At 44.2% G+C, this 23,818-nt stretch overlaps 1 protein-coding gene and 1 non-coding gene across 3 annotated transcripts in view; one reads left to right on the top strand and one right to left on the bottom strand.

Annotated features, from left to right (window-relative positions):
• The window catches only part of LOC126427034 (probable citrate synthase 2, mitochondrial), a 251,626-nt gene that overhangs the window by 140,499 nt on the left and 87,309 nt on the right, over positions 1 to 23,818 (bottom strand). The window lies entirely within an intron of this gene.
• Positions 20,655 to 20,728, top strand: Trnat-ugu (transfer RNA threonine (anticodon UGU)). The gene has a single exon. It is a non-coding gene; the product is annotated as a tRNA-Thr (tRNA).

The following is a 23,818-nucleotide window of genomic DNA, read 5'->3' as shown; positions in this document are numbered from 1 at the left end:
GTTGTCGTGAAACCAAAACCAAATGAACAGGAAATAGAAAATTGACACCCGCAATATAATGCAAAGAATAAATGGTTTGATAACTACAGCTGTAAGACTTGCCGTCGCAACGTCGTTATCAAGCCGCTTCTGTGCCACGCGGGGCTCCTTATTGCACAAGAGCACTAACTTCATAAGAACGAAGTCCCGTGAAAGTGGGCATCCAGCCAGAGAGTGAAAACAGAGTCACAATGAAAATACACTTATACACGTTCGCCTAAACAAATGCGGAATCTATATTTGTTACGTTTTCTCCATCGAAAGGCACAACCGGCAGTCAACCTGGTACGGTATATACAATTAAGAGCCGAAGAAACTGGTACACTTGACTAATGTGTAGGGTCCCTGCGAGCACGCAGAAGAGCCGCAACACGACGTGGCATAGACTCGACTAATGTCTGTAATAGTGCTGACACCATGTATCATGCAGGATTGTCCATAAATCAGAAGACTACGAGGGGTGGAGATTATTCTGAACAGCACGTTTCAAGGCATCCCACATACGCTCCATAATGTTCATGCCTGGGCAGTTTGGTGGCCAACGGAAGAGCTTAAACTCAGACTAGTGTTTCTGAAGCCACTCTGTAGCAATTCTGGTACTGTGGGGGTGTGTTGAATTCTCCTGCTGGAATTGCACGAGTCCGTCGGAATGCACAATGGATATTAATGGATGCAGGTGATCAGACACGATGCTTACGCACGTGTCACCTGTCAGCGTAGTACCTAGACTTATCAGGGTCTTATGTTACTAACTGCACACGCCCCACACCATTACAGAGCCTTTACCAGCTCGAACAGTCCCCTGCTGACATCGTGAATTCATGAGGTGGTCTCCATACCCGTAAACGTCCATCCGCTCGATACAATTTGAAACGTGACTGCTCCAATCTGGCAACGTTTCCAGTCATCAACAGTCCAATGTCGGTGTTGACAGGCGCACGGGAGGCGTAAAGCTTTGTGTCGTGCAATTATCAAGGGTACAAGTGTGGGCCTTCGGCTCCGAAAGCCCATATCCATGATGTTTCGTAGAATAGTTCGCACGCTGATACTTTGTGATGGCCCAGCATGGAAATCTGCGGAAGGGTTCAACTTCTGCTGTCACGTTGAACGATTCTCTTCAATTGTCGTTGGTCCCGTACTTACAGGATCTTTTTCCGGCCGCAGTGATGATGTAGATTTTGTTTTACCAGATTCCTAATATTCACTGCCAACTTTTTAAAGGGTCGTACGAGAAAATCCCCACTTCATCGGTACCTCGGGTATGTGTCCCATCGCTCGTGCGCCGACTAGAACACCACGTTCGAACTCATTTAAATCTTGATAACCTGCCATTGTTGCAGCAGCAACCGATCTAACAACTGCGCCAGACCCTTGCTGTATTATATAGGCGATGCCGACCGGTTACATACTGTTGTGCTGTCAGTTCCCTCGGTGACAGCCGTGACCCGAATTCATACCGGATGGCTCCCTGTACCGTGACTCGTTATCCTGCGCCAGACCCTTGCTGTATTATACAGGGTGTTACAAAAAGGTACGGCCAAACTTTCAGGATACATTCCTCACACACAAAGAAAAGGTGTGGATGTGTGTCCGGAAACGCTTACTTTCCATGTTAGAGCTCATTTTATTACTTCTCTTCAAATCACATTTACCATGGAATGGAAACACACAGCAACAGAACGTACCAGCGTGACTTCAAACACTGTTACACGAAATGTTCAAAATGTCCCCCCGTTAGCGAGGATACGTGCATCCACCCTCAGTCACACGGAATCCCTGATGCGCTGATACAGCCCTGGAGAATGGCGTATTGTATCACAGCCATCCACAATACGAGCACGAAGAGTCTCTACATTTGGTACCGGGGTTGCGTGCACAAGAGCTTTCAAATGCCCCCCTAAATGAAAGTCAAGAGGGTTGAGGTCAGGAGAGCGTGGAGGCCACGGAATTGGTCCGAGTCTACCAATCCGTCGGTCACCGAATCTGTTGTTGAGAAGCGTACGAACACTTCGAATGAAATGTGCAGGAGCTCCATCGTGCATGAACCACATGTTGTGTCGTACTTGTAAAGGCACATGTTCTAGCAGCACAGGTAGAGTATCCCGTATGAAATCGTAATAACGTGCTCCATTGAGCGTAGGTGGAAGAACGTGGGGCCCAATCGAGACATCACCAACAATGTCTGCCCAAACGTTAACAAAAAATCTGTGTTGATGACGTGATTGCACAATTGCGTGCGGATTCTCGTCAGCCCACACATGTCGATTGTGAAAATTTACAATTTGATCACGTTGGAATGAAGCCTCATCCGTAAAGAGAACATTTGCACTGAAATGAGGATTGACACATTGTCGGATGAGCCATTCGCAGAAGTGTACCCGTGGAGGCCAAACTGCTGCTGATAGCGCGTGCACACGCTGTACACGGTACGGAAACAACTGGTTCTCCCGTAGCACTCTCCATACAGTGACGTGGTCAACGTTACCTTGTACAGCAGCAACTTCTCTGACGCTGACATTAGGGTTATCGTCAACTGCACGAAGAATTGCCTCGTCCATTGCAGGTGTCATCATTCTATGTCTTCCCCAGTCGCGAGTCGTAGGCTGGAATGTTCCGTGCTCCCTAAGACGCCGATCAATTGCTTCTAACGTCTTCCTGTCGGGACATCTTTGTTCTGGAAATTGTCTCGATACAAACGTACCGCGCCACGGCTATTGCCCGTGCTAATCCGTACATCAAATGGGCATCTGCCAACTCCGCATTTGTAAACATTGCACTGACTGCAAAACCACGATCGTGATGAACACTAACCTGTTGATGCTACGTACTGATGTGCTTGATACTAGTACTGTAGAGCAATGAGTCGCATGTCAACACAAGCACCGAAGTCAACATTACCTTCCTTCAATTGGGCCAAATGGCAGTGAATCGAGGAAGTACAGTACAGACTGACGAAACTGAAATGAGCTCTAACACGGAAATTAAGCGTTTCCGGACAGATGTCCACATAACATCTTTTCTTTATTTGTGAGTGAGGAATGTTTCCTGAAAGTTTGGCCGTACCTTTTTCTAACACCCTGTATAGGCGATGCCGACCGGAGCGCCATCTTCTGCCTGTTTACTTATCTCTGTATTTGAATACGCTTGCCTCTAAGTTTCTCTGGCGCTTCCGTGTGTAACAGGCGTGAAAAGCGTCCGGTAATTGACAAGCACAAGGAAATGCCGCATACTCTTGTGAGACAGCGTTACTACTTCCTTTAAATTCAGTGCCGCCATTAGACTTTTTTATTTGCAGTGTTACAGTTACACAATCATGATTTCGGCTTCGAAGTGCCATTATCAAGTGTTTTCTGAAAGCATATTAGACAATAACAGAGAAATAGATAAATTATATAACCATATAAGAATCCGTATTTTAACGCTTACTTACAAGTGTTATACAGTGCCTAAGATGGCATACTCTCTTACTTAAAATACACGATTAAACACATTGTCCGAGGGTCGATATTTCTGGTAAACCCTACTGCTTTGTTTCATCACTGAGTATACCATCTTGACTGAGAATTGTTTAAGTGTCAAACTGTCTTGATCAAAGAAATTCCTGTTACAAGCATCTGACATTTCTTTTAATCTTTGGACTCAGTGTCCGGTAGGATTAGAAGTTATCAAGAACACTCAGTTTTGGACTGGGAATGAGTCTACGCTGCTACGGTTTCTTAACAGACGTCAGCACAGAAACGAACTACAGAGAAGCAGAAAAGAATGTTCGGCCGCCTTTCGCAACAACATAGTGCGGACCACAGATCTTCAGAACGCACCGTCATCAACTTGACGGCTACAGATATAGACGATGGTGCAATGTCGGCACTTAAGAAAGGACTCAATTTCGCACCTTCACCGCGGGACCTTCCTGTCTGCGAAATAATAAGCGGCGTTTAACATTTAACAGGCAGTCCACAAGCTCCCACATGAAACAGCAGACGAAATACGGCGAGAAACCAGCCGTATACTGACAAATGCGAAGTTACCAGCATCCAACACGACCAGGGCTGAGCGCAACGGCCTTCGAGCACTATGTAATGATGAAAGCATTGTGGTACTTCCTGCTGACAAGGGCAATGTGGCCGTAATTATGGAGTTCGAGGGCTACGATACGAAGATCTCTGCGCTACTGAACGAAGATACTTATCACAAGCTCGCACGTGACCCGACATCAAGAATAGTAAGAAAAACATCAGAACTACTTAAGCGACCTTCAGTGGAAGACAGTGTTGTTAAAAATCATCTCCCACAGACGCCCAGACCTCCTACTGCTTATGGTTTACCGAAGATACACAAGGACGGGACGCCATTTCGCCTTACTGTGTCCGCAATAGGTTTTCCAACATACAAGCTGGCGAAGTACTTGGCCAAGCTCCTCGCTCCACCCGTGGGACACTGCCGACATCATATAAAAAACTCAGCAGAATTTATCAGCAAAATCAACCGTCTACGCCTTAGTGAGGATGATATGGCCAGTTTTGATGTTGTAGCGCTATGTGCCTATCGCAGACGCTTTGGACCTAATTTCACAGTACTTTGTAAATGACGTGGTCGAGCTATTTAGGCCCACTCTTACGTCGTCCTATTTCGTGTACAACGGCCAGTATTACGATCAGACAGACGGCGTAGCAATGGGTAGCCCGTTGGCTCCAGCTGTTGCAAAGCACTTGACGGAGAATTTTGAGGATATTGCCATAGATACTGCGCCATTGAAGCCGAAGTGTTTCTCCCGATACGTTGACGACACGTTCGTCATTTCGCCACACGGACGCGAGAAACTAGTGTTTTTGGAGCACCTCAATGGTACAAACAGTAACATCCAGTTCACCATGGAGGTGGAAAAAGGTAATGCATTGCACTTCATCGACGTCCACGTCCACGCCCTGGCCACAGCGTCTACAGAAAACCTACCTACACAGACCTGTACCTGCAAGCCACCGGCCATCATCCAGCACAGAAGCGCGCAGTATTACGAACACTGGCGCATAGTGCAAGAGTAATATCAGACGACGATAACCTGCCCAATGAACTGAGCCACCTACGCAAGGTTTTCAGGAATAACGGCTACAGCGCCCATCAAGCGAAAGACGTGATTTCTGGGAAATACCAGAATAAGACCACCGACGAAGAGCAGGAAAAGAAAAACTTGCTTTGCTGCCATTCGGTGGCTCTGTGTCGGGCATGATAAGCCGCCTGTTCAAAAGACAAGATCAAATCAATCTTCAGCCCTCCAACGAAAATCCGTGATTACCGAGACCAGTTGAAGGCGCAGTAGGTTCTCAGAACGCCTGGAGTCTACGAAATACCTCGTGAGTGTGGCCAGAAGTACATCGGACGAATAGTGCACACTGTGGAACAACGCAGGAAAGAATAGGAGAGATAATATCGCCTACGCTATCCAGAGAAATCTGCGTTGTCTGAGCGTGCGTTAGAAAACGGTCACCACATAAAATTTGGCGATACCTCTGTCGCGGCTCGCACTAACGGGTTCTGGGACAGTTTAATAAAGGAAGCTATTGAAATAGAAATTAGCGCTAACACCCTGAATAGAGACGGTGGCTTGCAGCTCAGCGCTGCGTGGGCGATTGAAGAGGGCACATCGAACGCCGACTCAAAACATGCCCATATATGATAATGTCACGGGCACCAGTGACGTCACAGCCGGCAGCTAGCGTATATAAGGGCGCACTAACAGCCCACCGGCAGTCATACCACTTGACAATGGCCAAGGAGTGCTTGGCTGAAAGCACGTGTAGTTTTAACCAATTGACGCGGCTGGAAACCCGAAAACATTTTATTCAGGATTATGAAGGTTAGGAGCAATTTATTAAGCGTTACTAGAGTTGGAAATGAGGCTCGCCTTGTATCTTCATTTGGACGGCTGGTCGAATCGTCAAATATTCTCTGGGGCATTCAGACATGACAGTTGCTCTATGTTGGGCTGCTAGGGCACTTTGGATCAAGCGTACTCTTCTGGGTTCTGGTCGACCACCAGAAGGAAGGATTGCCTTATTGCCGGTAGTTCACTCTGTTACCATTCTGGGTCATGCACAACACTGGTCGGAGACCAGTAGCACTCCAACGAGGGAACTACTGCGCCATGCGTAAACTGCCGGCGTTAACACAAACGACAGCGTTTGAAGAGGTGTCGTGACCGCGAAGCACGGGCTACCGATTAATCTCGTCGCATAGTGTTTAGTGACGATTCGCGGTTCTGCACGACCCTGGATGACCGTCGGTGAGTATGGCGGAGATCTGGGGTAAGGTCCCATTCTTCCAATGTTCTGAAGAGGTACAGCGGTGGTACTGCTGAAGTCACGGTACACGGAGCCATCCGGTATGAATTCGGGTCACGGCTGTCACCGAGGGAACTGACAGCACAACAGTGTCTTGGTCATAACATGTTGTCATGCGACTGTAGCGTGGTACCATTTTTCAGCAGGACAATGCTTGTCCACACATGGTACGTGTGTCTACGTAATCTGTGCGTCATGCTGAAGTACTCCCGTGGGCAACCATATCCCAGATAGAAAATGTGTTCGATCAGTTCGGACGTCAACTTCGGACCAGTGCCAGTATCTAGGATAACGAGCACCAGTTAACAATTGTTCGGTAACTTACCTCAGAGGGTGCAACGTAAGACTATCACTAAAACGATGCGGCAACCCAAGGAAAGACGGATCAGAAGTCCGACAAACACAAAGGCACAAGGATTAAGAATTAAAGGTAAAGCTGCTAACATTAATTGAACGTCGCCCGAGGCTACAACAATGTTAAGAAGGTTCTGTCTAAATGTTAGGAAAGTTCATTTCTTAGCTTCTGAGAAGCGCATCGTACTGCTTTAGCCCAATGTTGTCCATACAGTGACTTTCGAAACCCACAATTAAGAAGAAAATCGAAAAGACCTAGTCCGTAAAAGACCTTCGTGAACATAAAATGCAGGCACGCGGCAACTGAGAATCTCGAGTAAGTGAGCAGCATCCTAAGGCAGAAGGCGGTATCTTATCCCTCCACTGACCAGGATTCCAAATTCCTCATGCCGTCGATAGGCGCCATGGCAAGAGCAACCTGGCTTGCATTGACGTTTTATCAGCGTACTGCGGAGGATAAGAAGTGAAGCCTCAAATCCCACCCGTCCGCGACCTTGGCTAGATTACCCGGTTTCTCACAGATAACTACGTTTCCTCGGGTTACACAACCACAAGGTTATGTCGATTGCTAGCCTCTCTGCTGCAGATAAAAAAGTGATTTACGAGCCATTCGGTATGACTGCACGTTAAGAGCGGTCTGACCTTCACCTGCCAGTATTAAGCCACACGTGACAGATTACGTGAGGCTACAAACATCGGATTTCCCTATTTAGCCTTAATTATCATCGATTTCACTTTTCGTCCACCTGTCACGAAATACATCAGGCCAGTTTTGTGGCTGGATTTAAGAATTCATAGAAAATGAAAGACTGTCATCTTCACAGAAAAATATTCTGATGATGTACGGCCTGGTAGAAAACTTCGCAAATTCCGTGAGGCAGCTCTTTGATGACGCTGTTTCAGATAGGATAGTCGCAACGCTGAAAAACAACCTGTAGAGGAACGACGATTTATGAAATGATTGGCAGTTGAACGGAGACTTCGATAATTTTAACACTGAACTTTATATAGGACGAAAGACTATCGTTACACGACTATCACTGGATATCGACGTGCCAATTAACTAAGTGCGAATGTGCGTATGTAGCGATTTAATGTGGAACGGCCACGTGAAAAGTAGGAAACTTGGCTGCTACACGTTTCATGCCCAAAAGACAAAAAAATTGCTTGGCACGAGCTAAAGGATACGTCGATATTAGGCGCTAGGCTGTCCAGCCCGGTCGTCTGCTTCAACGTCTTTTCGACCCTCTTCGAAAAGTTTGTATCACTCCTCTAGCCTTACTCTTAGTAGATTCGCCGAAGGCCACAGCAAACTTTTCGAATAAGTTGCTGCACTTCATTCCATTTCTCAAGCAAAATGTTATGCAAATTCTTTGACCCCCTTTTTCGAAAGCAAAAATTCGCCTAGCACTCGAAAATACAACTTTTCGACTTTCATCAGTAATCTTAATATCCGTAACAGCTGAAAAGGAAAACTTAGTAAAATGTGTATCGCGAAGATAAAATTTGAAAATAGGGTGTATAAAGGTCGCGATATTAAATGCCAGCTCCCGGATCCACCTGTTATGGATGGAGATGCTTTCGAAGGGGGCACACGTTGCTATAGAACACTGGGTAAAAAAAATTTCGGTCTTGTCACCGACAACGTAGCCCCTCTTTTCTTCCACTGTTTCGATGGACAGATCTTGTTCCCTTTAACGCAGATTTGACCTTGGGGAATAGTAACATGGTGCTAGGTCACGCGACTAAGAGGGGTGGTCTAAACTGGGATCTTATACTTCGGTAGAAACCCGTTGACAGACAATGCCGTGTAAGACTGTTTTCTTGATGCCGAACTTCTGACTTGTCCTTCCACAGTTCGGATCTTTATTTTATCACAGAGTTGAGCAAGATCCTTGAGTTTATTATGCTGATTGTTTTACGTTCACGAACCCAGTAAAGATACGTAATTTCGTAAATATCAAAGAAACAATCAGCTTCGCTTTGAATCACGATTAGCCCATTCGAGCTTTATTCGCTCACGGTGATGTTGGCTCCCCTCAAATGGGAGGTGCCTAGTTTCTGAATCTTAAGCGAAAAATCCAAATTCTTAATATGTGTCTCCACGAAATTGAGATTTTCTCAACAGTTTAAGTGTCGGTACAAACATTTTCACGAGATTTTTTTGTAGAATGCTGAGAATTTTCGGCACCAGCTTCGCACATTTTTCTAGTGTTGAATTAGCTGTGTAAAATTTGCCTTAGGCGTTCTTTGTCAATTCCTACGGTTTCAGCAATCTTCTAATTTACGTTCAGATCAAACCAGATTACTTAATTTCTCGATATTTTCATCTTTTGATGTCTAAGAGTGCACCGAGCGCGAGTTATTTTCATGTCTTCTCGGCCTTCTCGGAAACGCTCGAACCATTCAAACTTGCCCAAGTTAAACAGCCTTCGGCATACATTTGTTTAAGTAAAACATACATTTCAGTGGCAATTTTTTCAAGCTTCACGTGAAACTTTGTGATAATTCGTTGCTCTATCAGAACACTTTTCCGCCGCAATAAGGAGAGAGAGAAGCTCTTACTCGAACAAAGGCCAAGGCCACACAGGTTTGTCTACACACACCAGAGATGGTGCATTCGATTCAGAAGGCTTCACACTTGGAAACTATTGGTCGTTCATCTTTAGTGCATGCGTACTTTGTGACAGCATCAGTCCCACTATTTTACAGCCACACCTAGTATGCCTCGCCTGTGAGGCACGGTGGGAGGTTGACTGATCCATGATGCGGTCGCCAATAATCCCCGCCCACACACTGAGGCTGAAACAGTGCTGATGGTCCGCTGCCACTGTACAGTGGAGATTCTTCACAGCCCACAGATGGGCTCGTAAAGGTAACCTCATGTGTCTAAGATAACTCACAATTCCTAGCAGTATGGTGGACTGTGCGACAAAACCGTCGACAAAACCTCCGTGTGTAATAAGGCTGCATGCGTTGTAAGTGAGACGTACATTGGCAGCTGTCGCTCAGAACGTTCCACACGACTAGTTTACTCCATGCTTACCTGCTTGGTTCTCATGCCGAGGACGTTTCCTATCTTATGTCCTTTGAGTGAATGTACCTTCCTTGGAACCCATTTCCTGCCAAATGACCTGATAGCCTTTTTGCTCCTGATCTGATGGATAGTTTCCTGCAGTTTATCCACATTTAACAAAATCACCGTGTATATTCCGCAAGCCACCACACGTTGCATGGCGCAGAGCACATCGTACCAGTGCTAATCTTTATTCCACTCACGAACTGTAAAGAAAATTGATTGTGTATGTCTCTGTACGTCACCTACTCTTTTGCTCATGGTTCCTACGTCGGATATACGCTGGTGACAATATAAGGGCCGCAAAGTCTTCATCAAAGGTTCTCCAACTAAATCACAGGAGCTCGCAAGAACTACTTAGTCTCTCTTTGAACCATGCTCACGTTAAGTTCCCTAACATTTGTGTTACACTTTCGTGAGGGCTATACCGATCTGTTGCAATCTTAACAGCATGAGAGTTAATTCTTTCCATGTCTGCTGTCATGCCTAGCTGATAAGGATTCCAAAGCTCTAACAGTACTCCACAATTAGTCGCACTGGCGTATTTTATGTGATTTCTTTTACAGATGCGCAACACTTTTTCTCACAACCCTTGCAACAAACCCCCAAATCCGATATCAGGCGCTCCATTTAATATCTCTTCTTAGTTTTACCCTTACATAGTCTTCTGTACATACAGGCCCACAGCCGCTTTCAATTTTTTGAAGGAAGTCTTTTCTATGTAGACAGCTCTCTTATTTCAAACTGAACATTGCCCCTAGGACATTGTTGTTGTTGTTGTTGTCTTCAGTCCTGAGACTGGTTTGATGCAGCTCTCCAAGCTACTCTATCCTGTGCAAGGTTCTTCATCTCCCAGTACTTACTGCAACCTACATCCTTCTGAATCTCCTTAGTGTATTCATCTCTTGGTCTCCCTCTACTATTTTTACCCTCCACGCTGACCTCTAATACTAAATTAGTGATCCCTTTTAAGCCTCAGAACATGTCCTACCAACCGATCCCTTCTTCTGGACAAGTTGTGCCACAAACTCCTCTCCTCCCCAATTCTGTACAATACCTCCTCATTAGTTGTGATCTACCCATATAATCTTCAGCATTCTTCTGTAGCACCACATTTCGAAAGCTTCTATTCTCTTCTTGTCCAAACTGTTTATCGTCCATGTTTTACTTCCATACATGGCTACACTCCATACAAATACTTTCAGAAACGACTTCTTGACACTTAAATCTATACTCGATGTTAACGAATTTCTCTTCTTCAGAAACGCTTTCCTTCCCATTGCCAGTCTACATTTTATATCCTCTCTACTTCGGCCATTATCAGTTATTTTGCTCCCCAAATAGCAAAACTCCTTTACTACTTTAAGCGTCTCATTTCCTAATCTAATTCCCTCAGCATCACCCGACTTAATTCGACTACATTCCATTATCCTCGTTTTGCTTTTGTTGATGTTCATCTTATACCCTCCTTTCAAGACACTGTCCATTCCATTGAACTGCTCTTCCAAGTCCTTTGCTGTCTCTGACAGAATTACAATGTCATCGGCGAACCTCAAAGTTTTTGTTTCTCCGCCATGGATTTTAATACCTACTCCGAAGTTTTCTAGGACATTATAAACGTACAATTCAGTAAAAATTGTTATGTATATGCCTTGTTTGACAAAGCGAAACACCCAAGGACAGCAGCGTAACACTAAGAAGCGATATTACGAGGGTTATCTCGAAAGTAAGGTCTATTTTTTTTGTAAGTACATAGGCCTGTTTATTTCTACAATGGTTTACATCAGTTTACAGCTTGAACATTAGTTATTTTTCGACGTAATCATTTCTGTAGATGCATTTTTGTAGACGCTGTGGCAGTTTTCGTATGCCCATGTCATAGCAGGTCGCCGCCATGCTGTTCTGAAAGTTTTCACCTCATCGTCGGAGGTGAATCGCTTTCCGGCCAAATGTTCTTTTAACCTAGGGAACAGATGATAGTCACTGGGTGCCAAGCCAGGACTATAGGGTGGGTGGGTGGTGGGTGATTACGTTCCACTGAAACTATTGCAGGAGAGCAACGGTTTGCCGAGCGATGTGCGGGCCAGCGTTGTCATGGAGAATGTGTACGCCCTTGCTCAACATTCCTCTTCTCCGGTTCTGAATTGCCCGTTTTTTCCCGAGTACCAAATTACCTGTCAGTGTGTTAATTGTGGTCCCAGCGATTCAGCTCCGACGACGAGGTGAAAGGAGAGGTTCATAACTTTCTGAACAGCATGGCGGCGAGCCGGCATGGCATGGGCATACGAAAACTGCCAGAGTAGAAAAACGCATCGACAGAAATGGTGATTATGTCGAAAAATAGCTAAATGTTTGAGCCGGATCGCTGGTCGATCGTCAGCGATCGGCTTGTTATCTTTGGCGCGTACATGAGCATCTTTGCGCTTTCGGCTGGGGCGCACGGGACGGCGAGAGGTAGTCGGTTTTGGGGCGGCCGGTGAGACTGGCGGAGTTGTGGTTTCGGGCGTAAGCACACGTGTGATGTCTGCTACGCCGGGGCTGTTTGGTAATCGTGAAACTCCCGCGGCGGTTACTGGTTGCCTGGAAGGCAATTCGTATAAACTGTGCCGAGCTTCGCAGTGAGAGGGGAGTCCGGAGTTGGTGTTGGCCTGGATGTTTGTACAAATTGAGGTGTGTGTGAGAAGCACGGCGTGGGCCCGTCGGTTGCTTCGTCCTTCTGGCAGCCACCGCAACCGGATGTTCGGCTGGAATGTCTACAGTTTGTGGTGAGCATAGTGCGAACAAGTTCTCGTAGGATGTGCTCCCAGCCTGTGTTACTCGTGGGTGCCTACCCCTTGTCTGTTACTGCTTCCGGGTGTCTTGTAAAATTTCACAGCAAAACTGTTTTTGTGGCATTCTCTGCTTCTGGCTCAGCATCCGCCTAGAAAAGGGAAGGTTTGTGCCTCAACTGAAAGATGGGGAGTGGGTGGGTTTCGATTGGACATCTTTTGGAATTCCTTAATGCTGTAATTTAAACATAAAAAAAATTGTTCTTTCAGAATAAGCGCCTGTTTCTCTGGGACGCTGCAGTTCAAACAGGAGTGGCGTAATGTTAATGAGCATTTGTTATTCATCAAATTAAGTGTAGTTAATGTCTTGCAGTTTTCTGCGGCACGCAGCTCTGTTATTGAACTCATTTTGAAGTGTTCTGTCAGGTGAATGACTGCTCTCCACTTCAGTGTATTCTTTTGTGTAGTATTTTAAGGTTTTTTGGATATTTGTCAGTGGGGTGTATTGATTCAATTTTGTTTTTCCTCTTTCTTTTGAATTACGGAGAACTGTTTAGTTTATCTGTTTATTGGCTTAACTCGCGCTTCACGCACTACATCAGCTGATATTGAATTTTTTTTAAATTCCTGTTTAATGTCAGACAGATTCAAATGTAATTTCATTCATGTTATTTGAAATAAATGTGTTGGACTGACCTTAATGAATTATGTGCAATCTAAGTAAGGGACCAAGTCCTTCATTTGTGCGTAACAGTGGCGTGTAGTTCGGGTTGTGAGCACCGTGCTTGGACCAATGTTCAAGCTGTAAACTCATGTAAACCATTGTAGAAATAAACACGTCTATGTACTTATAAAAAAAAGAGACCTTACTTTTGGTATTACCCTTGTAAATGGAGCACCTAAAATAAGTATCCGGGATTTATTGCAAGGGTTGAGGGAGAATTTAAGTGTGCGCGCTCAGTTCTGGGACCACTCCCAGTATGGTGGCAGAAAGGCATCCCAAGCAAAGAAGTAGATTATATTAGAGCAAAACGTCAAAGAGGTTGGATGGTAAGTGCTCGCCACTAGGCCAAAACCTGAGAAATGCCAGTTGTCTTGGAAACAATTCACGATAGACGTATGTCTATATTAAGTTTCTTGTACGAAATTAAATGCGGTAAATGAAGCAGGCAAAAAGGAATACAAAGTCTCAAAAATGAGATCGACAGGAAGTGCAAAATGGCTAAGCAGGGATGGCTAGAGGACAAATGTAAGGATGTAGAGGCTTATCTCGCTAGGGATAAGATAGATACTGCCTACAGGAAAATTAAACAGACCTTTGGAGAAAAGAGAACCACTTGCATGAATATCAAGAGCTCAGATGGAAACCCAGTTCTAAGCAAAGAAGGGAAAGAAAGGTGGAAGGAGTATATAGAGGGTCTATACAAGGGCGATGTACTTGAGGACAATATGGAAATGGAAGAGGATGTAGATGAAGATGAAATGGGAGATACGATACTGCGTGAAGAGTTTGATGGAGCACTGAAAGACCTGAGTCGAAACAAGGCCCCGGGAGTATACAACATTCCATTAGAACTACTGACGACCTTGGGAGAGCCAGTCCTGACAAAACTCTCCCATCTGGTGAACAAAATGTCTGAAGTCGTTTCTGAAAGTATTTGTATGGAAGTGAAACGTGAACGATAACTAGTATGGACAAGAAGAGAATAGAAGCTTTTGAAATTTGGTGCTACAGAAGAATGCTGAAGATTAGATGGGTAGATCACACAACTAATGAGGAGGTATTGAATAGAATTGGGGAGAAGAGGAGTTTGTGGCACAACTTGACTAGAAGAAGGGATCGGTTGGTAGGACATGTTCTGAGGCATCAAGGGATCACAAATTTAGTATTGGAGGGCAGCGTGGAGGGTAAAAATCGTAGAGGGAGACCGAGAGATGAATACACTAAGCAGATTCAGAAGGATGTAGGCTGCAGTAGGTACTCGGAGATGAAGCTTTCGCAGGATAGGGTAGCATGGAGAGCTGCATGAAACTAGTCTCAGGACTGAAGATAACAACATCAAATTAACGTTCGTGACACATTGTTGACTATTGGTCATTCCTTCTTGGAGACACTAGAGGTGGGTGAGACGAAATAGGTTGACGAGTTACACTATTCACCTTCAGTTTATGATTTGTTTCAGAATAATTAAGCGCTGATGGCGAAATTAGGCTGTGACAAGCTCGACCACTGCAGGTTGCGCAATGCGCGCCCCGGCCGGCACGCACGTCCGGCCGTTGGCACGCAACCCTGGCCGCCGGCCCGGGGAGCTGCCACTCGATACGCCGTCATTCCCACCGGGTCACCTGCAGCAGGTTGCCCGGCGGTGCCAAGATCCCTGCTTTCACAACACTCCTCAGCTTATTATCGGTCCCTGGTCGCTCCCAGCTACTCCTCGCATTTTGAACAAAATGCATCAGGAACAGTGCCCGAAGAGTTCCGGTGCAAGAAGGCAGCCTTCGTACTGCCTACGACCTCGTCAAAGACGGCAGAGGCACGGACGGAGGTTCGGCCACCCTCTTGCCCTCGGAACTGGAACATGCTCCTGAAAACGGCACTCAGTGTTCGAGACGTGTGTTCACTACCAATTAATCAGGTAAGTTGCATAAAAAGTTCTGTTTACTTGCCGCGTCAAATTTGGATAAATCCCAAGCTTTCGATGGCTACCTCCGTCATCTTCGTCAGGGGTAAAACTGTCTTGGACCGGTGAGGCTTCCTATACATTTTTGATCTGGCCACATGGCAATGAGGCACTGCAGCAGTTTGATTATTTGAATGGTATACATCGGAACATAAGATTTACAGTGGAGGTGGAGAAGGATGGGAAGCTACCGTTCTTAGATGTGCTGGTGGAGAGAGAATCAGATGGACGTTTCGGACATTGTGTGTATAGAAAACCGACGCACACTGATTTATATCTAAGCGCGCACAGTTATCACCACCCAGCTCAGAAGAGAGCTATGCTGAATACCTTGGTGATATCAGATCTACTCTGGCGAAGAAACCTAGGAAGGACGCTGTTCGAAAACATCGAAAGGACCGACACATCGCGCGCCTGCCATTCTGCGGAGCAACGACCAGCAAGATCGGCAGAGTCCTGAGCCGGCAGGGAACCGGACCAGTCTTCCGGCCACCCAGGAAGATTAAGGAAACGTTGCGACCCGTGACAGATATTCTCGGCCTGAGGGTACCGGGAATTTACAGTATTCCTTGCGAGTGTGGCAAAAACTGTGGGCCAGTCTGTAAGAACTGTTGCCGATCGCTGTGTGTAACATCAGCGTCACCCGAAATACAGGTATCTAGAAAAATCAGCGGTGGCTGGGCGCAGTTTGTTAAATAAACCTAAGATTTTATTCGATGAAACGAGACTACTTGCTCACGCATCAAACTATTGGGACTCTTGTCATCAGGGAAGCAGTTGAAATTAGACTGTGTGAAAATAATTTCAACAGAGACTCCGGTTATGCACTCAGCAATGCACGGGAGCCCAATTGATAAAGAAAGAGCGCAGAGGGAGACTTCTTACATTCCTCGCAGTTCTCCGCCTGTTGCGATGGATGGCGCTGCAAGCAACGCTGGGTAAAGCGCGCAAACAAAATCTGTGGACACAGAGGCCGCCACCTCGGTACGCGCCGTTTTCACCGTGAAGTCGTCCAGCCAATGAGAAGCCGTCCACGGCTTATAAAAGCGGAAGCCTCACCAGTCCACGACAGCCAGTTTTACCCCTGACGAAGATGGCGGAGGAAGTCATCGAAAGCTCGGGATTTTATCCAAATTTGACGCGGCAAGTAAACCGAGAACTTTTTATGCAAGGACTCCGTCGCGAAATACTTCGTAATCAGACAAGTTGCTTGCAGAAGATGCCTCTGCAATTTTTTTTCAACATGGCAACAGCCACAGAGCAAATCTATTTCTGCAAGTTCCGTCAACTTCGTGGGAAGTTAATGGAGACAGTTTATCTTGCTGCAAGTACTTGCCGAACTAGCCAGTTGCTCTAAGTTTTCCTCAAACTTACACAAGCTGTGTGGGTTGAGTACAGATACGAAAAGGTCAGCGTCGAAACGGAGAATAGCGTAAGACGGAGCGACGACTGAAATGTTGAATTGGAACCCCTGAACATCTATAGTGGAACTCCGTCAGTCGAAGTGCAAAATTTATTTACCGTTTAACTTGTTTCACCAGTAGGGAAGTAGAATGGTAGTACCAGCATCTAAGTTTTTGCTGATTTTTAATGTTAGCGTTGAAAAATTCATTACATTCCGCATGAAAGTTTTCAATACCGTTCGGAAAAGTGTACGATGAATTAAAAATGTGCTACATGGCAACAGATACGTTATTTTGTGAACAATGCCATGTGTTTCTAGAATGTGCTATTTTAAACCAAAATGTTTAACACTGCTGCAGTGGCAAACCGATTTGGCCGAGATACAAAAAGTCGTTTCTCCATTTAATAGTGACTGGTGGTAAAATTGAATATCTTTTGATAATCCTAAGCGTCGTAAATCACGGGCGAATCCAGGCAAAACCAAATCGTTTTGGAAAGAAGACAATTATTTGTGTTTGGTGGGATCAGAAGGGTGTCGTCTAATGTTGTTGTTGTTGTCTTCAGTCCTGAGACTGGTTTGATGGAGCTCTCCATGCTACCCTATCCTGTGCAAGCTTCTTCATCTCCCAGTACCTACTGCAATCTACATCCTTCTGAATCTGCTTAGTGTATTCATCTCTTGGTCTCCCTCTACGATTTTTACCCTCCACGCTGCCCTCCAATACTAAATTGGTGATCCCTTGATGCCTCAGAACATGTCCTACCAACCGATCCCGTCTTCTGGTCAAGTTGTGCCACAAACTTCTCTTCTCCCCAATCCTGTTCAATACTTCCTCATTAGTTATGTGATCTACCCATCTAATCTTCAGCATTCTTCTGTAGCACCACATTTCGAATGCTTCTATTCTCTTCTTGTCCAAACTATTTATCGTCCATGTTTCATTTCCATACATGGCTACACTCCATACAAATACTTTCAGAAACGACTTCCTGACATTTAAATCTATACTCGATGTTAACAAATTTCTCTTCTTCAGAAAAGCTTTCCTTGCCATTGCCAGTCTACATTTTAAATCCTCTCTACTTCGACCATCAGTTATTTTGCTCCCCAAAATAGCAAAACTCCTTTACTACTTTTAAGTGTCGTTTCCTAATGTAATTCCTCAGCGTCACCTGACTTCATTCGACTACATTGCATTATCCTCGTTTTGCTTTTGTTGATGTTCATCTTATATCCTCCTTTCAAGACACTGTCCATTCCATTCAGCTTCTCACCCAGGTCCTTTGCTGTCTCTGACAGAATTACAATGTCGTCGGCGAACCTCAAAAATTTTTTAATTCTTCTCCATGGATTTTAATACCCACTCCGAATTTTTCTTTTGTTTCCTTTACTACTTGCTCAATAAACAGAGTGAACAACATCGGGGAGAGGCTACAACCCTGTCTTACTCCCTTCCGAACCACTGTTTCCCTTTCATGTCCCTCGACTCTTGTAACTGCCATCTGGTTTCTGCACGAATTGTAAATAGCCTTTCGCTCCCTGTACTTTACCCCTGCCACCTTTAGAATTTGAAAGAGAGTATTCCAGTCAACATTTTCAAAAGCTTTCTCTAAGTCTACAAATGCTAGAAACATAGGTTTGCCTTTCCTTAATCTTTCTTCTAAGATAAGTCGTAAGGTCAGTATTGCCTCACGTGTTCCAGTGTTTCTACGGAATCCAAACTGATCTTCCCCGAGGTTGGCTTCTACTAGTTTTTCCATTCGTCTAAAGAATTCGTGTTAGTATTTTGCAGCTGTGACTTATTAAACTGATAGTTCGGTAATTTTCACATCTGTCAACACCTACTTTCTTTGGGATTGTAATTATTATATTCTTCTTTAAGTCTAATATGAGACGCTAAAACCTGGTGACACCGTGAACACTGATCGCTACCGACTGCAGATGACGGATTTAAATTGAGAACTGAAGTGAAAAACGAGCGGAATATGGAAAAAAAGCAGCATAGTTATACGGGTCCTTGACTACGACCCCTCACACACAGCAAAACGAGCCAGGGAAACCTTCGAGGCGTTCAGTTTGGAAATACTGGTGCGTCCGACTTATTTTCCAGACTTGGCTCCTTCCGATTATCATCTATTTGCATCACTGGGACCTTTTGCTGAACAACGCTTCAATAGTATGAAAATGTGCGAAAATGGTTCAATGACTGGTTCGCTTCAGAACTTCTTTGGCGTGGCATTCATAGCCCACTGGAGAGGTGGGAGACGAGTGTAAATAGCAATGGAGATTATTTTGAATAAAATATAGTTAATCAGTTTCAAACAACAGACGTGGAATTACTGCAACCAAATTCGCGATTCATACTTCTACACCTGCTATACTATACTACTGCAAAAAAATTAAAATTGTTCTCGTTCAGTTTCTTCATTTTCGTAAGTTGAAAGGTGTGTGTGTGTGTGTGTGTGTGTGTGTGTGTGTGTGTGTGTGTGTGTGTGTGTGTGTGTGTGTGTGTGTCAAACACGCACTCAACCATGGTCGTAGTACCGCTGCTATTCACAGTATACATAAATGACTTTGTGGCTAACATCGGAAGTTCACTAAGGCTTTTTGGGGATGATGCTGTGGTATATCGAGAGGTTTTAACAATGGAAAATTGTACTGAAACGCAGGAGGATCTGCAACGAACTGACGCATGGTACAGGGAATGGCAATTGAATCTCAATGTAAAAAAGTGTAATGTGGTCTGAATACATAGAAAGATCCATATTTAGCTACAAAATAGCAGGTCAGCAACTGGAAGCAGTTAATCCCGTAAATTATCTGGGAGTACGCATTAGGAGTGATTTAAAATGGAATGATCACACAAAGTTGATCGTCGGTAAAGCAGATGCCAGACAGATTCATTGGAAGAATCCTAAGGAAATGCAATCCGAAAACAAGGAAGTAGGTTACAGCACGCTTGTTCGCCCACTGCTTGAATACTGCTCAGCAGTGTAGGATCCGTACCAGATAGGGTCGATAGAAGAGAGAGAAGATCCAACGGGGAGCAGCGCGCTTCGTTACAGGATAATTTAGAAACAGCGAAAGCGTTACGGAGATGGATGAACTCCAGTGGAAGACTCTGCAGGAGAGACGCTCAGTAGCTCGGTACGGGCTTTTGTTGAAGTTTCGAGAACATACCTTCACCGAGGAGTCAAGCAGTATTTTGCTCCCTCATACTTACATCTCGCGAAGAAACCGTGAGGATAAAATCAGAGATTAGAGCCTACACAGAAGCATACCGACAATCGTTATTTCCACGAACAATACTAGACTGGAACATAAGGGAGAACCGATATAGGTACTCAAGGTACCCTCCGCCATATACCTCGATGTGGACAGCTGAAAATGTGTGCCCCGACCGGGACTCTAACCCGGGATCTCCTGCTTACATGGCATACGCTGTATCCATCTGAGCCACCGAGGACACAGATGAATAGCGCGACTGCAGGGACTTATCCCTTGCACGCTTCCCGTAAGACTCGCATTCCCAACTGTTCACAATTCTACATATGTATTGTACCTTTTTATAGACATTTGCTCACCCACTCATTACTCGCGCACGCTTTGGTGATTCCCGTGAGAGTTTGGGCAACCTGTGCGTATTCGCACAGACGAAGGTCAGTATATGGGTAGCCTTTAACTATATGTATGAAGACAGTAACTGTTACTCCAGGGAAAAGCTGCATGGTCATCAACAGTATTATTCTTTCGAGAACAGTTACTGTTTTCATATATACAGTTAAAGGCTACCCAGCTATTGACCTTCGTCTGTGCGAATACGCACAGGTTGCCCAAACTCTCACGGGAATCACCAAAGCGTGCGCGAGTAATGAGTGGATGGGCAAATGTCTATAAAAAGGTACAATACATATGTAGAATTGTGGACAGTTGGGAATGTCTCACGGGAAGCGTGCAAGGGATAAGTCCCTGCAGTCGCGCTATTCATCTGTGTCCTCGGTGGCTCAGATGGATAGAGCGCCTGTCGTGTAAGCAGGAGGTCCCGGGTTCGAGTCCCGGTCGGGGCACACATTTTCAGCTGACCACATCGAGGTATATCAGCAACACCTGTCGGCAGCTGAGGGTTTCAGTTATCATTTACTCCAGGAAAAAGCTGCACGGTCATCAACAGTATTCTGTTCTTTCGAGAACAGTTACTGTCTTCATATAAGCGCCTATTTCTTTGGGACACTGCAGTTCAAACAGGAGTGGCGTAATGTTAATGAGTATTTGTTAATCGTCAAATGAAGTGTATTTAATGTCTCAGTTTTCTGGGGCACGCAGCTGTGTTATTGAACTCATTTTGAAGTGTTCTGTCGGGTGAATGACTGCTCCCCACTTCAGTGTATTCTTTTGAGTAGTATTTCAAGGTTTTTTGGATATTTGTCAGTGGGGTGTATTGATTCAATTTTGTTTTTCCTCTTTCTTTTGAATTACGGAGAATTCTTTAGTTTATCTGGCTACTGGCTTAACTCGCGCTTCACGCACTAAATCAGGTGATACTGAAACTTTATTCCTGTTTAATGCCAGGCAGATTCAAATCTAATTTCATTTATGTTATTTGATATAAATGTGTTTGACCTTAACGAATTATGTGCATACGAAGTAAGGGGCTCAGTTCTTCATTAGTGCTTAAGGGGATACGGAATCGGATTTTGGGTTAAAAAATCGAATTTTTTTTATTGGCGTATTATATTCTGCCATGTTTCCTCTTTAAAATGACGTATCATACATAGCTCTACTACAATTATAACTATTTTATTTTTATATATTTGTGAGATCGGGTATTGCGCTTTAGTTATACACGTCTCTCGTGGCTGACCATGAACTTTTTGGCAGTACCTTTAAAGTGACATGAATTCAAATATCCCGGTTTCCAGCGACTATTTATACACTAGTTGCCCGAAAATGTTTCTCTCTGGTTTCCTCAAGTTACTCTTTGACTTTGTGGCGGGACTGTTTTGTAAACAGTGTGATATAAGAAAGTAGTTGTTGTTGAGTTATTTCGTATTTAGTGCTTCATTTTTCGCAGTGAAAATGCCTAGAGCTAAAGCAAAAGTATTTAAAAAGCGTGTGAACTGGCAAAAGTAAAGAAATAATGATTCATTAGCAAAGCAAAGCAGTTCATCATCATCACTGTTGGAAAATGTGAATCCACTTATTACTGATTTGCCGAACGAACTTACACCAAATGAAAACAGTGCTTCTCATAAAAAACTAAGAGATTTGGAAGAGAAATAGAATTTACTTGATAGAGGGAATGAAGTTTTTGAACTCATTGATACGAATATATTGTTTGAAGCTCTTGAAAACAGTTTGTGCTGCAAAAAATGTCATGGAAACGTTTCTCTGAAAGTAGAATCCCATGTTGGCCTGGCTGCCCAGTTTAATTTAATATGCAGTGTTTGTAAATACAGCTGTAAGTTTCCAAGTTCGGTTTCAGTAACTGTAAATAATGGATACAAGAAAACTGAACTTTATAGTGTAAATATTAGGTTAGTTTATGGATTGCGAGCAATTGGTAAGGGCAAAGCAGCTGGTGATATGCTATGTGGTGTTCTAAATCTTCCAAGTGCACCTTCAAAGTTTGAAATCTATCAAGTAAATTCTATTTCTTCAAAGTTTGAAGCTTACAATTATGTACTAGGATCTGCAGTTGAAGATGTAGCACAGAAGTCAATGCAGGTTGCTGTGGAAGAAGCAGTGGAAGAAAATGACGGCAGTCGTGACCTCACAGTGGCGTTTGATGGCACGTGGCAGAAAAGGGGCCACACCTCCAACAATGGTGTTGTAACAGCAACTAGTGTTGATACTGGCAAGGTTATTGATGTTGCAATAATGTCTAAATACTGTAGGTGCACAGGCAGGCTGAAAAATGAACACAGTGATGACTGTATTGCTAATTATTATGGTAGTAGTGGTGTCATGGAGGTTGCTGGGGTGAAGAAAATTTTTCATCGCTCTTCACAGTGGTATAATGTTCGCTATGTCAAATATCTGGGAGATGGTGACTCTAAAGCATTCAAAGAAGTTTTGGAAAGCAAACCATATGGGAACAGTGTAAATATAAGCAAACTTGAATGTATAGGACATGTGCAGAAGAGAATGGGTGCCAGGCTGAGAAGGTTAAAATCAGTTATGAAAGGGAAAAAACTAGATGATGGGAAAACCTTGGATGGCAGAGGAAGATTGACTGATTCCATAATAGACCACATTCAGAACTGCTATGGCCTTGCAATCAGGCAAAATACAGGCAATCTTGAAGAAATGAGGAGAGCTATATGGGCTTTATATTTCCACACCGCATCCACGGATGAGCATCCACAACATGGTTTGTGCCCCAAAGGTGAAAACAGCTGGTGTAAATACAATAGGGGACTAACAACAGGAGAGAAATACATTCACCACCACAGTCTACCATCAGCCATCATGGCAGAAATAAAGCCCATTTTCAGAGATCTGGCTGACAGAAGTCTTCTGATGAAATGTCTTCACGGAAAAACGCAGAACCCCAACGAGTGCTTGAATAGTGTGATATGGCATCGTCTCCCAAAAACAGTGTTTGTCGGAATTAATACACTACATTTTGGTGTGTATGATGCTGTGGCAACCTTCAATCTTGGAAATATAACTAAATGCCAGGTCCTTCAAAAGTTGGGTATGTGTGTTGGTTCCCGTACGGTACGTGCTATGTTCTTTTTAGATCAGCACAGAAGAAGGCATGCTGATAATATAATCAAGACATTAGTGAAAAAAGCAAGACAGGTGCAGAGGGGTGCCAAAAGAAGACTTGAAGGTGATTATGAAGACTGTGAAGGGGGTATTAGCTACGGATCAGGAATGTTTTAATCTTCTTTCTCCGTTTCCCGTAAGTTTACTTTTTACTTCATCTAGGAACATTATCTCAGGTACTGGTCAACCTAGAAGTCTGAAATTTTTATGACGTAGTGACATAGGTCCCTATTACATACTGAAACAACGATTTTTTAATTACTTGATTTACAAAAGACTTAGGGGTGATAGTCTAGTAAAAAGCGATGGAAAAAATTTACTTAAAAATAAATGTACAATATCTCTGTAAGAAAATACTTTGACAAACTGTTGTTTCAGTATTGTTG

This window comes from Schistocerca serialis, chromosome 11 (assembly GCF_023864345.2).
Source record: "Schistocerca serialis cubense isolate TAMUIC-IGC-003099 chromosome 11, iqSchSeri2.2, whole genome shotgun sequence".
Taxonomy (NCBI): Eukaryota; Metazoa; Arthropoda; class Insecta; order Orthoptera; family Acrididae; genus Schistocerca; species Schistocerca serialis.
The sequence above is the reverse complement of the archived record's forward strand: the minus strand, read 5'-3'. Positions and strand labels throughout refer to the sequence as shown.